Below are 16,589 nucleotides of genomic sequence, written 5' to 3'. Positions count from 1 at the left end.
ACAAAAGATTGAATCCATGAGTGCCACCTGGTAGGCCAAGCATCACACCCATAGAGCCATTGTTACCGCATCTACCCGAGAACACATGACAGCTTTCCTTGGGTTCCGTAACCTGCCCTGTAAGCCATTCACCCTTTCTTTCTGTTGGAATTTGAGCTTCTTCAGCAAATTTTTCCCTCTGCCTTGATTAGGAAGACAGTGTTAGGTGCTAAGAGAATCAGGGCAATCATGAGCACTGGTCATAAGGAGGGAGGCAGATGAGGAAGAGACACAAATTGCCGCATGAATGTGGAGAGGGGAAGAAAGCTATTGTATCCAACTGAGGAGCCTAGAACACTGGGTATCTGGCCTGGTACTTACACAATGTATAAAACCTCAACAGGCAGGAGAAAAGATAGTTCCATTTGGGTGGACTCTGCAGGGTAGGTCCGAGCTGTGTTCAGGAGACAGCAGTATCTGTGGGAGTCCTGCAAGGGCTGGCAACGGTGTGGGAGGGGAGAGGCAATGGGGAGATCCAGGCCAGGCTGGGGTTGGATCACATTAAGAGCATGCACAGAAGGTCATGACAAGAAGCGAGAATAGGAGGGGCACTCGGGTGGCTCAGCCGTTACATGGCTGCCTCTTGACTTTAGGGTTATGAGTTCAAGCCTGATGTTGGGTTCCATGTTAGGTTCTATGCTGGGGGTGGAATCTCCTTTAAAAAAAAATTGAAAACAGGAGGCACTTCTGAGGTTCCAGACAACTCAAGGGTAACCATTGTATGTCTGCAAAACCAGAGGTGCCTGTAGTCCTCTTGACCTGCAGTTCTCAGGTGTGCAGTTTTTTAAATTAAAAAAAAATTTTTTTGAGTTATAGCATAGTGCCGAGTATGAGTCCAGATAGAATAAACAAAAATATCCCTCTTGACAGAAGCTGCTAACCTGAGTCATAGGACAATTCCCACGCATGATCCGTGTGGAGTGTCTTGTTGGTCTGGCCAGTTGGAGGACTCAGCAGAGAAAGGAGTGGCCAGAAAGTTAATTTGCTCTGTGAGGGTTCTAGGAGCACAGGCTTTGGCAGGCTTTAAAAACAAAATTTACAGCTTTAATAAAACTGATAAAGTCTTTCTCACTTTTATACATTGAAATATGATTTGATATTCACTGGAGATAAAGTAGATGTAGTGAGAGTTTCCCCAGGGCTTCTGCTGGAGACTGAAATGGCATCATCTATAATGAATCCAAGGATTCATCTTTGGATTAGGATCTGGGTGAGTCGGAGGAGATGAGGAGTAGGTCGAGGGTTCAAGCAAGAAGTGAACAAATATGAAATAGACTTTAAGTCAGATGGCCTCAAGTGTTTCTTAGGTGCTGTTGTGCATCTGAAAATCTGGAAGGAAGCAAGAGAAGGGCTTAGAGGGGCCTTAGCTGGCCCACCTCCATAATTCACAGGCTGCATGGACTCCCCCGATGCCTGACCCCGAATCTAATAGGGCTACATGTTCGTTTACTTAAAACAGGATATAAAACAATGTGCAGTTTCATCTTCCTTATTTATCTCTCCCAGATCCAGTGAGAAGCAAATTTGCACATAATGACAGATCGCAGGCATCTAGCCCCAAATGGAGTGTCTGGTTGTGATCCATCATCATGACATTTCAGCTTTAGCAAACATGGCTGCTCGCAGGGGGACACAATCCGTGAGTGAAATTGGAGGGAGCAGAGTTTTAGGAGCCATATATCAGTAAGAGAAGTAAGAGAAGGGAAGGGGGAGGGTACTGATGGGATTCATCCTCCAATAGTGGGCAGCCGTACAATTTCACTCCAAGCTCAGTCAAAAGTCTTTCACATTGTATCTTTTTTCTTTTCAAATGAATATCCAAAGATCATATATCTTTGTCACTTGGGAATTATATGGAGACTCTTAAATCAGATGAAATCTAGGTTAATGGTTGTTTCATCAAGATGGTCAAATCCTCCTTGGAAGATAAATCAGAGAAGGAGGACATAGAGGCTTTAATTTGATTAGTTGGCTATAAAATCAAATGGAGTGTTTTTGTTTGGTCGGTTTTTGGTGTCGCGTTGAGCTTTTATCAGGGTTTGGATCAAATTTGGAGAGAGATCACACAAAAATGAGTTGTCATATACTTCAGTTATATTTTCAGGTAATCAAGATAGAACCATTACAAAAATCTTGCTATTTAAGAGAACATGAAGGGATTCAAGATTTAGACCATCTGTAAAGTGTTTATGTGATTGGCTTAAAAATAAAGATATACACATTAAGGAATTAAAGCCAGAGGCTGAAAATTAGAGAGAAAACAGACACATCAAAGATACGAGTGAGGACAAAGTAATTGGAGAAAACACTTAGAGTAAGGAATTTGCTCTGTCTGGGATCCTAAGCGCCGGACTAGGTAAGTCTATGGATGTGCAATGATTCGGATCCCTAACACTCCACGTCCCTATCTAAGTTCACCACCTGATTCTTTATCTTGAGTTGCTCAGATAATCACTGAACCCTCGGGGGTACTTGCCACAGAAGTAGCGAAGAGTCAGAGCCAAACTTGAACCCAGTACTAGTGAAATCCTCCCCCCATCCCTCAAGTTAAAAAGCTATAGGGAGATGATCTAGTTAGAGTAGTCATCAGTTCCTGCGGGAACGCTGTGCCTCCGGTGTGGGAGGTGGTAACCACATTTCTTCAGGACACATCCTGCTGATTGATTAGTTCTTTCTGATAGCTCCAGGAAGCAGTTAAATACAACTTCTCATTTCATTAAAGTAAAAAATGAGGCAAAGATGGTGTCAGGCATTGATTTCATGCCATAAATGAAGACCACATTACCATGAGAGCTGTAACTTTTTCTGACTTTAGGCAAATAAATAACACCCCAAAAGGATTGTTCTGTTAGAACACAAACTCCATTTGTACAACTTCAGTGAAAAGGGAAGGTTACTAGGTCTCTTACGACTCTAAGAGCAGGCATTCTGCAAGGCCTCAGAGGGCTATCATGAGCTGGAGTGCTGTAGAGACCCAGGAAGCCTCCTCTGTGCATCTGTTTTCCTCTTCTTTTGTTTCTGCAGATCACTTTTCTCTATTTCCCAGTCCAAATGGCAGTTTCAAGGATATTAATGAAGACCCAAGAGTCAAATACAAGGACCACGTTAAAGATATTCATAAAAAAATCCAGGAAGGTGAGAGAGGATCTGGAGGTCAATGGACGGGAGCAACCATAATGCAAGTGGTGAATGTAAATTCATAAAAAGAATTTAAAACAGCACAACTAAACAAAACAAGACATATTATAAAATCCAGAGATGGGTAAGGGAAGGGGACTGCTTGCCAAATTTTGGCACTGAAATGTATGCAATCTTTTTTTTATTATTATTTAATTCTTTAGGGGTCTGTCTACTTTCACTGGAGGACTTTAAGAGGGACACTGTGTCCCCAGGGAGGAACTAGGCTTCATCTGTGGTAAGGAAGCAGAATGATTGATCTCTAGGTGAGTATCGTTCATAATTCTGTGATGCAAGCATTTGCAGAGAGGCTGTGTGGAGCGTGCATGAGAATGTAATTAAACAAAAGAGACATCTATAGACAGGTGACCTTTCTTTCCTATCAATCTCCTTTTCTCTTTCTTCTTTTGTTTGACTCACTTTTATTACCAAGATCAAAAAGTGAGCAGATTAGAATTTTATTTCCTTTCATAATTCATAAACATGGTAGACATGACTAAATCGTTCAGAAACTTTCAATTTTAACAGGGTATCCTGTATGGAAGACAAGAATTTTTTTTTTTTGGAGGGGGGAAGGGGCATAGGGAGATGGAGTGTGGAGGCCCACCCTGATGCTAGATCTTACAACCCTGAGATCATGACCTAAACCGAAATCAAGAGTTGGATGCTTAAGTGACTAAGCTACCCAGGTGCCCCAAGAACCTTACATTTAGTTACATTATTATTTAATTTCAACTGGTCCTTTCATCCAGAAGACACTGTTGAGTGAGCCACATTGCGTTGTGCGTGATAGTACAAGTTAGCACAGACCAGGCACAGCTAACACTATCCAGTACTGTTCAAGAGCCTCCTCTATATTACCTCATGTAATCTGATCCCACATCCAGTCACATAGATGTTGTTAGCTTCTTCTTCTTTTGGTGAGGAAGCTGAGGCACAAAGAAATTAAACAACTAGCCTTGGGTCACACAGGTGGGAAGCCCGGTGTGAACCTGAGCACGCGGACTCCAAAGCTTTTTCCTTCACTCAGCTGTCTTTTCAAAGGCTACAAATAGAAGTATCTACTGCAAACAGCACTTGATGACACACACTGGAAGACTGGGTTTCCACAAGTAGAGAAGGGATGGCTGATTTCCAGGAGTTTGACCTGGCCTCAAAAAAAGATTGAATGATGGGGAATCATGAATGTTGAACCTAACCATTGGACCACAGAGATGACTAGAGCATTAGAGATTTTGCAGCAAAGAAGGGAAAGTATCATGGTGTTGCTATAGTGGGAAGACCACCCGGCAGCCCTGTGAGAGATGGTTTCGTCGGGGAGAGAACTAGGTCATGGGAACTAGGGTTTTAGGACCAAGGTGATAGACTTTAGGACCCATCTCGAGATTGCGTAGATATACAGGATTTGGGCTTAAAACAATATAATTTCAGGAGACATGGAGAAGATAAAAAAGATAAACTGTAATACTTTCCCTTTTTCTCAGCTTTCTTTCTTTACCACAAGTACACTTAATTTTTCTGTTTTGTTTCCCTGTGAGAATTTCCCAGGGCAGCAAAACAGTCATGTTTTGCCTTTGATATCTGAGTGCTAATCAGATGTTCTATGGTCATGTTCTGCTGTTTATGATTTGAAAGGTAACCATATGGGACAAATGAAAGCATGATCCTCAGTCTATGCACTTGTTTATGGAAGAGCCAGTACGGTAGCTTCAATGGCTTCTGTGATGTTTGAGGGACTCTGGATATTTATTCTTTTTTCTTTTTTGTTTATTTATTTATTTATTTATTTATTTATTTATTTATTTATTTATTGAACTCTGGATATTTAAACATAAGCAAAGCCTTTTGAAGGCCTGGATAATGTTGATTAGTCTCCAGATAAACGACAGGGGATGACACAATCTCCTACAGAGTTACGTAACTGGGTAAAATGAATCTTAAGCGCTTTACCTTTCTGCTCTTTATATTAGAGGGTTGCCCTCTTGAAGAAAGCTCTGATGCCTTTACATCCTTCAGTGCTTTACACTTAGATTTGTATTGCATGGCTTTTTTTGCTGGTAATTCTCACTAGGACTTGGTAGTATGCAGTTCTTTGTGTTGGTTTTGTTTTTTTTTATTTCTTTCATAGATCTCAGACCATCTATTTTAAAAATGAATCATGCCCAAAATATACCAAGTGAACTAGGTCAGACATAAAAGGACAAATATTGAGTGATTCCACTTGTATAAGTTACTCGGTATAGTCAGATGCACAGAGACAGAAAGAAGAATATTGGTCACCAGGGGCTGGAGTGGGTGAGAAGTAATGGGGATTGTTTAAATAGGTACAGAGTTCCAGATGGGGATGATGGGAAAGTTCTTTTTAAAAAAATAGTTATTTATTTACTTGAAGTCAGCAGGGGGTGAGGGGTAGGGGTAGAAGGAGAGGGAGAGAGAGAGAGAGAGAATATCAAGTAGACTCCCCACTCACTGAGCAAGGAGCCTAATTTGGGGCTCGATACCACCACCCATGAGATCATGACCTGAGCCCAAATCAAGAGTTGGATGCTGAACCAACTGAACCACCCAGGTGCCCCAGATAATGGAAAAGTGTTCTCAAAATGACTAGTACTGATGATCACACAACAATGTCAATGCAGTTAATATCACTGAAATGTACTCTTAAAAATGGTTAAAACGGCAAACTTTATGTTACATATATTTCATTGTGACAAAAAAGGGTTATACCAATTTACCCTACTTCCCCCTTTCAGGACTGATAGGTTTGGTGGCTGTGTTTCGGGGATCTCACTGATAAATCTGTCTTGCTTGAAATTCCTTTTCTGAAATGAGAAATCTATGAACATTTATTAAACATGAGTCAGACCCCATCACTCACTTCCATCCAGGTAAACAATTGGTCCTCTTTGCCTAGTAGCATTTCATAAACCATATTCATTCTCCTGAGACTTAGATCCACAAGGTGTTAATAAATGTCATCGAAGAATTATTGAAAGAATTATAAAGCTTGAGAAACTGTGAGTTAAAAATACTAAGAATCTTTTTTACTATCAGACTTTTCAGAAATTTTGGTGTACTCATGTGCATAAGGAATATTCAAGAGGGGAGCATTGTATGCATATTTTCCCCACGTTTCTGACCACACATCTGTCTAGTAATAGAAAATCTCTTGGGACTAGAATTCCCTGGACAACAATTTGGGGAATAGAGGCTTGCAGAATAAAATCCAACTATTTAGTATGGTTTCCAACACCTACCATGACGATTTCAGCTAAAATTCCAACTCCCTGCATCTTCCTTCACTCACATAGTACGTAGCCATGCTAAACTTCTTGATTAGTGTAACTTGCACTCTTGGCTCACCATGCACTTGCTCAGGCTCAGTCTGATATACACTCCTCTCATGTTTATCCTCCCGAGACACTTGATTTTGTTCACTTCGAAGTTTTTCCTGGTCTTTTAAGTGTAAAGGAATTGCCTTCGTCTGTAATCACTAATAGCAAATGTCTTGCTTTTTTTTTTAAGCATTCGTGCATATATTAGCTAATTACATGCGCAATTATAGCATTTTACCTTTATTATCGCTAATTGTTCACGAGCCTCTCTTATCTACTAAATGTTAATTTTCATGACTGCAAGGTAAGGCTATGTCTTAATCATCTTTGCATTTTCTACAGCCTGTTGTTATTCACGTCAAATAGGTTTTCAATATGTATATATTTGCAAACTTAGATTTAATTGCTAAGCAGTACCTATGATGTATAGAGCTCTGGACCAGGTTTAATTGGTAGGATTCAAAAATATTAGTCACAGTTTCTGTTTGCTGGGAGATAGGAAGCCAACATGTGCAGAACTGAAATAATTTTAGAAAAATTATAAAGTGAAATCGCTGGTACAAATGGTGGAATAGAAATAGAATACATGATTGGGGAAGCAGTGAACAGCTAAAGACTCATGTAAGTTGGTTGGGTTGAGGGAAAGCACTTGAGCTGAGTTTTATTTATTTTATTTTTTTTAAGGGTTAAGGAGGTCGCCTTTTCACATCCACCTAGTATAACTGGGGCTTTCCTGGCTCAGTAAGAGGATGTGTGTGGAAGTAGTCTACTTAGCATCTCATTTTTTCCTTTGATCCTGAGGATGGTATATAAATGACAAGGGGAAATGATAGAGGTATTTTTATACTCTAGCAGGTCACAGTGTATCAACCACATGATGTAAACTATTGTTATATCATGACCTAAACCTTAATACCATGTTGCCAGCATATTCTGGTGGCAAAATGACTCATGGGTTTTTTCTACTTTGGTATTATTTACTTAAATGATTTTTTTAAAAAATATTTTATTTATATATTTTTATTTTATAGAGGGAGAGAGAGAGAGAGAGAGAGCGAGAGAGCATGTGAGTCAGGGGAGAGGCAGAGAGAGAGAATCTCAAGCCGACTCCACTCTGAGTGTGGAGCCTGACTCCATGGGGTTCAATGTCATGACCCTGAGATTGTGACCTGAGCTGAAATCAAGAGTCAGAGGCTTAACTGAGTCACCTAGGCACCTCTATTTAAATAATTCTGATTTTTAATATTCCATGAAAGTCTTCACAAGTCTTACTTTATGGAAATCCACTAAAGGGGATGTTGCCTAAATGCCTGCTGGCCCTTATAATTACTTAGCAATGACTCGGCCTTCACAGGTACCATGGACATTCTTGTCATTGTTGACAAATGGAAAGGGGCAGCTAGTGACAGCCATAGGCTGTCAATAGCAGGGACAGACTGATTTTGGCAGCGCTAGTGATGAAAATTCAAAAGGAAAAATTGTTGAAAAATTTAAAGTGCACAGGGTATCACAGAAATAATGGGAACATTTAGACCAGATAGAAATGGTTCCCAGAGACATGGCTGCACCTAAAGGATTGGCTACCTCATTCTACAAACCTCCCACAGCCTACCTTCTCCAAACTGGGCACGTGGCTCACTTACTAAGCAAAAGGCCAGGTGTGCTTGCTTTTGTGAGCATTCAGCATAAGAGAGAAGGCCAGCTCTCCTTAAGATTACAAACCACTAACATTTCCTTTCATTGGGATACTTCTTTCGAATGAGATAGTAAGCTGTTACATTTAACCAAATAGTGCATGGGAAGGTGCTTTATAAGCAGTAATCTCCAACAGCAATAACAGAAGACTATTTTATGCATTATGACATGCTTCCAGCACTCCATTATATACATGGATGCTCTTATTTTTATTATTTGAGGCAATTTCTAGCATTGGAATTTAGACCGTACTTGCATTTCGTTTATAAAACAGATTTCCCATTATCATTTGATACAGGTGTGAGAGATGGAAGAAACACAGGCAAAAATGTTAAGCATGAACAAGGAGCCGTGGTGGTGGGTGTGCACGGTTATGGGAGTGGAAGGAGGGACACGATAGGAAGGCCTGCCCTAAGAGTAAATATCATTCCATCGCTAGAATTTCTACTACCACAGGAGCAAATGTCAACGCCTCATTTGAGCGGAGCAGCTTTGGAGTACACAAATGTGCAAAATCGTAGAGGAGAGAAAAGGTAACTGCAGGGAAATGGCTGTAAACAAAATGATCATCATAAGTGAATCTGGCACTTTTGTTTTTGTTGTCCATATAAATAATGCTAGAAATACCTCTAACATCAGGAGCTCAGTCGGTTAAGTGCCCGGCTCTTGATTTCAGCTGAGGTCATGATCTCAGAGTTGTGGGATAGAGCATCAGGCTCTCTCTGGGTATGGTGTGAAGCCTAGTCGAGATTCTTTCCCTCTCCCTCTGCGCCCCTCCTCTACCTCCCACCCGTGTGCACTCTCTGTCTCTCAAAAAATAAATAAAATAAAATAAAAAGAAATAACTCTGTAACTTTAGACAGTTATATTTCAGTCTGTTCTCCATACTTACGAACCGAGATTATATCTTGAGATATTATTTGTTGAGCTTTTCTTTTCCCCAACTTATATTTCCCCCTAGTTAATCAGAGACTTCCATATTCCTCCAAGAAGTAGGAATATTATAAAAGGAATAAAAAGAACTAGAAAGAAGTCAGCGTTCAGTTTCCTTGACTTTCAATATTGCGCACTGAGATTTAAAAGGGAAAACCTAAGGCATGTGAGGAAAATTAACACTATGGAAGCAGAATATGAGGTTATGCTTGAATAGGGTTCTCTCCACCCTGCCCCTTGGCAAGGAGCTGGGGAATGTCACAGGGTTACCTCAGGAGATTTCGAATAAAGACTTGGCCAATGCTGGACACAAACCAGCATCCTGAAGACTATTGACTGCTGAGGGGGATTGCATGCTCTCTGGGCAACGGAGCTGTGACAGTGGCCTATCTTGCCCTTCAGGGTCCTTTTAATAGTAGCTGCCCACATATCGCTCTCTTGTCAACTTGCAGAATGTTAAACTGCCCCACATAGATAGATACTGATGTAGGAAGGAGTTAGGGGCAGAGGGGGCGAGGCAGGGAAAGATAAAGGGAAAGGCCCCGGAGTCAGGCTCCTACCCATCCCAAGAATACAGAGATAAGACAGTAAAAACAGAAAAAATAAACCTCCCTAGCTCCAAAATGTTAGGGAGTATCCCCCTTTAATGGCTACTAGGCTCACAGAAACCCCAGATGTAGAGAAATATTATGGAGGAGAGATTAACCGGTGAGAAGGAAACACCTTGTTTGTGCTCATTTTATACAGAAACATCTTGTTTGTTACACGTCCACCATATTCCTTCTAAATGTCCACCCCGACATTGACAAGAAATTTACCAACCTTTCTGTAAAAGACAGACCCTACAAGCCCTCGGTGGCGACCCTGATGGGACCCCTCTCACTTTTGAGAGCTTTCTCTGTATCTCTGCTTAATAAGCCTCTATGGCTTTGCTCGCTCTCCGTTGTCCATGAGACTTATTCTTGGACTTGGTGAGACAGGAACAAGCTCTCTCATGTCAATACCATCACACCCCTACCCCCTAAAGAACCCCCCCCTACAAATTCCCAAGATGAGTAATATGCCTAACGGAATACAGCCAGCAAGTCTATGCTAGTAGTCACCCCAAACATACAGTTAGGATTCAAACTCAGACCATCTCATCCAAGGAACGGACCTTTTAACCACCGTGAATTACAAAGAGAGCCAAGAAACGGAGTCGTAAGGACTGGCGTCAATGACTTTCTTCTGAACTGAGCAGTCAGCTGCTTAGAAAGACACTTTCCACTAGTGATAATCTCATGAAAAAATATCTTTATTTGGAATGACTGTTTTTATAGAGTTATGGTCATAAGCTCATATCTTATTCATACTCTAACTCAAGAAAAGATCAACATTTTTACCTTCTATCTTTTTTTTCTCCGAGGCTCAGCTCTTTTCACTTGTAAAATTAAAATAAAACACCTACCTGTATGGGGTTACAAGGATTAAATTGGATAATATGTCAAATGCCAAAACACTTAGCACAGTGTCTGACACAAACAAGACCTAGAAAATTTTACTTATCTTCCTAGAAAAAAGAAAGAAAAGAAAAAGTGTTTCTAAGGCTATCTTCATGTATTAACCACATAAAAAGGTCAGGTGCCAAAATAAAATATATATCATTTCTGTTTAATGGCTCTATCTCTTAATTTTCTTTGGAGATATACTCAAAGACACTTTTTTTTTTTCTGATATCATCATTCTGCTGAGATCTTGAGAAAGGATTTCAGTGATTTCACAGATGAGAACGAGATAGGAAGCAGGGGGGCCCATCTTCACGATCTTTCATAAACTTCATTCCAGAAGAGCTAGACATGGCATCCGGCCCAAACGCACCCGAAGTCTCTGTCCCCCTGACTACCAGAGCCACCAATCAGCATACAGCCCAATGCCCATCTTTGAGGAGACTGTATTTTGAGTTAGAGACCGACTCCCAAACTCACAAATCTGATTCCATTAAAATTGATGTGACTTTATACAATCTTCCTTTTCAAGAACTCATCGTATTATCTTTAAAGACTTTTAGCCTCATTTCTTTCTTTCTTTGGTTTGCAGAATTGAGAAGACAAATAGGGGAGAAACCATTATTTGATGTTATGCAGGGAGTTTAGCAAAATCCTTGCTCTATCTGGAGGGCAGCTCCGGGTTCACATAGGAGTTCACAGTTTGATGCTACACACTGGGGCATCTCTGGTGAAGAAGAGGACCATTGTACGTACTCCTATTTTTATAGGATAATCACTCTTCATTACCTGATGCTTAATTCAATGTTTCTAAAATTCAAAGCCCATATTAATCTCATTTAACACAATAGCAACATTCATTAAAACACATTTCTTACTTAGTCTTGATGCCTTCTTCACAATTGTCATATTAGAGATAATGTAGTAGGGATAATTTTGTTTTAATGCTGAGACCTAGAGTCCCATCATTTTTGTTGTTATTGGTGCAGATAATAAACTATTAAATTCCAATATTCTAAAAGATTGCTAAAATGACTGAGCATCTGTTAGTTTGAGCTCTTTCTCCCTAGGGCAGCGATTTGAATTTTTGGAAGTTAAATTTTGTTTGGTTATTTGTGTTTGTTGAGGCAGGAGTATTTAAATCTCAATACAACTTTTCTTCCTTCATGTGAAGGAATTCCCAAAGAGTTTATATTCTCTTTCTACCTCCCATCTGCCCTGCCTCAGGCATCTAAAAGGATTCTGGTAAGGAAAACTAGAATGTTCTTTACTCTGTTGGAATGAGAAGAGACAAGCCTTCTGGGGGAAGAGAAGGGTTTGGTAATATTTTCCCAGTCTTTGGGCCCAAGCCCTTCCTAAAATAAATAATTCAAACCGTTAGAGATGTTTCAGTGCCTATCAATCCAAGGTGCAGAAGGGTGTGTCTGGTGGCTGCACTGCCAACGGCTAATCGAAGACTTGCTTATCATGAATGTATTCATGTAGGAAATAACTTGGTCTGTTCAAATCTTACACAGCCCATGAGACCCAATTCACAGCTCTGAGTAAAACTGCAGACTCCCTTTGATAAGATTGTGGGGGGAAATGTGAAATATTTTTTTTTTTATTTTTTTTTATTTTTTTGAAATGTGAAATATTTTTATAAAAGTAGAAGCACTGTAAAGACTTCAGGTAGATCACTGATGTGTTTCTGGACTTTTCTGTCAATAGCATCGCTAGAATTAATTGCTCACATACAGCTACTCTGCTATCCCCTCACTTCACCTGCACACACGTTAAACTCGCCTGTCTTGACAGGAACAAGCAATTATTTCGGGATTGTTTGCTATACCAGTGTTTAGTGTAACTACTCTACTGTACCACTGAGAATGTTTCCTTAGTTTTTGAATTTTGAGGAAGCCATACATCATATTTTATTTTTATATGTCTCAAAAATGAAACAGATCATCTTCATAGTTTCTCGGTGCCTCTTAAAGTTTATAAAGTGGAGGAATTCATAACGCCAGGACAAAACGTGCAGCTCTTGGTTTTCACTGAGGGGTTTGTAAGTACTGGTTTTATCCTCCAGTTTATTTGGGGATCTATTTTGTTTCATGTAGAGGAAAGGAGAGTGGATTAGGGCCCTGGAAGAAGAATAAAAGAAATTGTGATTTTTCACTTCTCAAATGTTGAATGTTTTGTATAGATTTTCAATGGTCTGTACGTGCCAAGTGTTTCCCTGTCAGTTCTATATCTTTTACACTCTTTTTTTTTTTTAAAATTTTTATTTATTTATGATAGTCACAGAGAGAGAGAGAGGCGCAGAGACACAGGCAGAGGGAGAAGCAGGCTCCATGCACCGGGAGCCCGATGTGGGATTCGATCCCGGGTCTCCAGGATCGCGCCCTGGGCCAAAGGCAGGCGCCAAACCGCTGTGCCACCCAGGGATCCCTCTTTTACACTCTTATAACGTCGGCTGTGGCTCTTCTCGTGCAGACACAGAACCCAATGAGTGAAAATGCTAACCAGCCCAGAGCCAGGGGCTGAGAGGTGGGAATTAATTTCAGTCTTCAGATTTTTCTCATATTGAACTTTACTAGATGGATAGTGCTGACCCTTGCTCTTATTAATTCACTGACCTTACATTATGTGATAAAAAATTACTTAAGGAAAATTTTATTTGACAATTTGAGGATGTTATATGACTGTCAAAAGCAAATTATACAATTTTTTCTTCTCTAACATTTATGCTTTCTTGCAGTTTTTAAGTTTTATCAGTCAACATACATTTCACTGAGTTTCTCTTGTGGGTAGGACCTCCTAAGATTTCCTTTAAAGGGGACAAAAGGATCCATGAAACATGGCTTTTTCTCAGAGGAGGTTTTGGAGGGAGCTAAGGCAGCCCAGTAGAACATAAACAGCCATTCAGGCACTGCTTGGTTAACTACCCACTAAGTAACATAGAGAATTCATGTTAGAGGGAAGGTAGTCAGTGGGCTGGAGCTGTTGGGATGTGGCACTTGTCCTAAGCTTTAGAAGCAGCTGCAGTGTAGGGTAAAAAAAAAAACAAAAAAACAAAAAAAACAAGAAAACAAAAAAACTAAAATGGGGCTCAGCAGACCTTAGTTCTCACTTTAGACTGGACTTGAGTGAGTCATAGAATCACCCTGTGTCTCAGTTTCCTCATCTATAAAATAAAAACCTTGGGTATAGTTTAAGGGCTTCCTTCTCAGTTCGGCCAGGTGTGGTGTTCTAGTCGCCATTGTTTACTCTTTTTTTGCTCACTTCTTAAATACGGAAGTTTTATTTTCGGAGCTTTCCTGTTCTAAATCTGTGCATTCTCAGGGTTTATCTCATCCTGTACATGTGGTTCAAGCCAGCATTGCCTAAAGTATGGGATATAAACCACTGCGGGAATGGAATGATTTTAGGGGCTCATGCTCATCCAGTTAGCTAATACTGAGTCACATAATGAGAACCTCATGTCCATTTTAATGCTTTTTCTATCCAGTGTGCATCAAGTTAGGTATGAAACTTAAATGCTGTTCTAAAATGGGCTAACCATCCTTGGTAATAGAGGAATGCCATGCCATTCTTTCTTTCTTTCTTTTTTAAAATTTATTTATTTGAGAGAGAGAGGGAGAGAGTTTGTGAGTTGGGGTGAGGGAGAGGGAGAGAATCTTCAGGCAAACTCCCCGCTGAGCTCAGAGCCTCACATGGGGCTTGATCTCATGACCCATGAGATCATAACCTGAGTTGAAACCAAGATTTGGATGCTCAACTGACAGAGCCACTCAGGTGCCCCTACAGGAATGCAATGCTTAAGAGCAGACCTTTTTTTTTTTTTTTTAAGATTTTATTTATTAAAAAAAAGATTTTATTTATTTATTTAAGAGAGATAGTGAGAGAGGGCATGAGCAAGGGGGATAGGGAGAAGCAGACTCCCCACTGAGCAGGGAACCACCCCAACCCCACCCACAACATGGGGCTCAATCCCAGGACCCTGTGATCATGACTTGAACCAAAGGCAGTTGCTTAAGTGGCTGAGCCATCCAGGTGCCCTAAGAGAAGCACTTTTGACAAACAGGGATAGAATCTGACACTGTGTCTTTGTAGTTAACTTTTACTCACAGCAAGTGATACTGACTTTCTGGTGGTAGTGGTAGTATAAATTTGTCCCTTGATTTATTAAAGTAAAAAAAAGATTCATTTGAAGAAAAACTTTAAGTAAATATGTGATCCATACTAGGAGCAGAATTATGAAGGTGCTGTGGTATGAGAATGACTGGAATTTGAGAAATGGTACACTAGAGATCTAGAAAACCACTAATGCATCTTCATCCTCAATTGATTTATTTAATGGTTGTCAGTGAACTGAGCATGAGCTCCAAAAGGCACAGTATGGATCTGGATAATAAAAAAGAGTATCAGATGTTATTAGATGTAAGAGCACTGACTTGGAAATGATCTCACCTGGATTCTTCTAATTGCCTCAGTCTCTTTGCTGAAGAAATCTGTGGGTGGCCCAAAGCAGAGGTTTTCAAACTTTAGGTAGGGGCATCAAATTCACATGGAGAGTTTCTGAAAGTATAGATTGCTCCCTTGCACCTTCAGAATTTCTGACTTAGGGCCCGATAATTTGCATCTCCAAGATACCTGATCTGGAGACTATACTTGTTCTAAGCTAAGCCTTGGACAAATTACTTATAACATCTTTGGGTCCCGTTTTCCAAGGAAGTATTTAGCTAAATAACATAGACTTACAGAGTTTTTTAGAATTGGAAGCAATGGATCCTGTGTGTCCTAAAGCATGTTATGGTTATCGTTGCTGTTTTTTTGAGAAGACTTAGATGCTATTTTAATCATTATGTGCTTATATTAAGGTGTATTAGAAAATCACAGTGCCTCAAGCCCATGATTTTCCTGCTCAAGAGGGGCTTAATATCAGTAAAAAAAATACTGAGTAAAAAATAATATGGGTCTTTCTTAGGTTGTGATGGGAAATATGAATAATGGAATTGGGAAATGCTGATTCTTAAAGCCTTATCTCTTGGCTGGATCTCCATTTTAAACTTCAGTTGCAAATAACCAATAGATTTTTTGATTCCTCTCCATGGTTTTAGTTCAAGCATTCAACAACTCTTTTTTTGATGATAGTAAGTGCTTCCCTAGTTGGTTTTCCTTCTAATCCATCCGTTCTTCACATTGTTTCCAGTGGAATCTCCCTAAAGTACAAACTGGAGCATGTTACTCCTCTGCCCCCAATTCATCAATGGCTTCCTAGTGGCTAGAATAAAGTTCAAATTCCTTAGCATCTTACACAGGCCAGGTGATCACCCTTCTACCATCACCCTCCACTCTTCTCCCATATTTACCTAAGATTTGTTTTTATTGAGCTACTACACATATTGGATAGCTCTCCTCCTCCTAGATCCCCGGGCCTTTGCACATGCTAGTTCTCTGCCATAAGTACCCTTCCTCTTTTTTTTTTTTTTCCTTCCTCTGATATTCTGACTGATTCCTTCTCAGTTATCAGGGCTCAGCTGAGCCCATCCCCCAGGGTAAGACACTGTACATGTCTATCATAATATCTATCATTGTATTTTTTTTAGATCATAAAGTGTATGATTAGAAATTTCAAATAAGACAGAAGTGTAAAGAAAGCCCTCCTTCCTAGCTTTCCCCAGCCTCACTCTTCCCCCTGGAGGTAACACTATTAATAGTGTAGAGTGTTTTCTAGCCCTTTTAATCTGCATTTACAAACATACATATAAATAATAAAATCTATCTAAGAATATAGTTCAGCAGCTTGCTCTTTTTTTTTCATTTCAGATCTCATGGGCATCTGTGTACATCAGGGCTTGAAAATATATCACTGTTTTTTTTTTTTTTTTTTTTTGGCTATTGCCTTTTCTTTAAGGAGAGATCAAGGAAAGAGACTGACTTT

The 16,589-nt window shown here is 40.0% G+C and overlaps 1 pseudogene across 1 annotated transcript in view; it reads left to right on the top strand.

The window, feature by feature from the left end:
• Nucleotides 1-9,211, top strand: part of LOC144282649 (tripartite motif-containing protein 60-like) — a 209,574-nt pseudogene extending 200,363 nt beyond the window's left edge. Inside the window, exons 3-5 of the transcript XR_013351148.1 lie at nucleotides 3,064-3,174; nucleotides 3,381-3,482; nucleotides 8,545-9,211. The product of XR_013351148.1 is annotated as a tripartite motif-containing protein 60-like (transcript). The remainder of the gene's footprint in view (nucleotides 1-3,063; nucleotides 3,175-3,380; nucleotides 3,483-8,544) is intronic.
• The last annotated feature ends 7,378 nt before the right edge of the window (nucleotides 9,212-16,589 follow it).

This window comes from Canis aureus, chromosome 13 (genome assembly GCF_053574225.1).
Source record: "Canis aureus isolate CA01 chromosome 13, VMU_Caureus_v.1.0, whole genome shotgun sequence".
In the NCBI taxonomy this organism is placed as follows: Eukaryota; Metazoa; Chordata; class Mammalia; order Carnivora; family Canidae; genus Canis; species Canis aureus.
The sequence above is the reverse complement of the archived record's forward strand: the minus strand, read 5'-3'. Positions and strand labels throughout refer to the sequence as shown.